Source organism: Pygoscelis adeliae, unplaced genomic scaffold (assembly GCF_000699105.1).
Source record: "Pygoscelis adeliae isolate BGI_AS28 unplaced genomic scaffold, ASM69910v1 Scaffold248, whole genome shotgun sequence".
NCBI lineage: Eukaryota > Metazoa > Chordata > Aves > Sphenisciformes > Spheniscidae > Pygoscelis > Pygoscelis adeliae.
The window spans coordinates 46,236-47,263 of NW_008825302.1; the positions used below are offsets into that span (position 1 = coordinate 46,236).

General features: G+C 58.2%; 1 protein-coding gene across 1 annotated transcript in view; it reads left to right on the forward strand.

Annotated features, from left to right (window-relative positions):
• LOC103921969 (protocadherin gamma-C3-like) overlaps positions 1-1,028 on the forward strand; it is a 38,626-nt gene that overhangs the window by 34,468 nt on the left and 3,130 nt on the right.

Below are 1,028 nucleotides of genomic sequence, written 5' to 3' on the forward strand. Positions count from 1 at the left end.
TGCAGCGGAGGGCAGAGCTGGCCCTGCCATGCCAAACCGGCGTGACCCAGTCGCTCTGAGGATTAAATTGCTTGCCCAATGGTTAAATCACTCTCCCAAGCCAGAGAGCCTGGGGACCTGGTTTCTCCCCAGGGCTGTGGTCCTGCTGTAGGGCTTCTGTCTCCCTTCCCGAGTTCCCTTCCTCTGGATCTTCCTCCCTTGCAGCTGGGAATAACAGGAAAAACCAGTGTTTTGAGCTATCTGAAGGGGCAGAGGCAGCTGCTAAGACAGACCAAGGAACACAGATGCTCCAGGACACCAGACACTGAAGGGCAGACATCCTGTCCTTAAAATACTCTGGCTTCCAGCGAGAATTTATAGGGGTGCCATGAGATGGTGGGAGAGCAGACAGAAAGACAACCCGAGGAGGTCCTCCTCCCCAGCTCCGCTGCCGGCAGGCAGGGGCAGACGCACTATATTGGGTTCTCCTGAAAGCCCCACCAGCAGCTGCAGCAGCACGTGCTCTGGGGCTGCCTCCGGCCGGCCTCTCCTCCCCTCTGCCCATGAGGGCGGTGGAGCCACTAGCTGGTTATTTTTGCCGAAGCCCAAATTCTTGCTTTCGTCCTCGGGTCCGTTTGGGGTAATGGCTGGCTGCTGGTAAAGGCTGAGCGTAACCTTTCCAGCAACAAGAGCTGAAATGCCCTGCTTGGCAAGAGCAGCTCGGTGCCCATTTATAAACCTCTATTGTCCCTGTTCTCTCTTCTTTTCAGCCTTAATGTCAATGTTACCTAGAAACAGCCCTTCGCTCTTACCCGGGACCAACTGGCAGGCTGGGAACTTCACGGGCGGCTTTTTCTCCCCCATGAAAGCTGTGCTGTGACTGCAAACTAGTTCATGGGGACCAGTTGTCCTGGACGGTGCTGGCAGCCCCCAGCCGCCTCACTGCTCGGAGCCTTGCTGCATCTGGGATGGCCCAGAGGGGAAGCAGGGCAGCGGCACCCAGGGCAGAGTGGGGGGTGCCCAAGCCCACCACGCCCCCAACCGGGCTG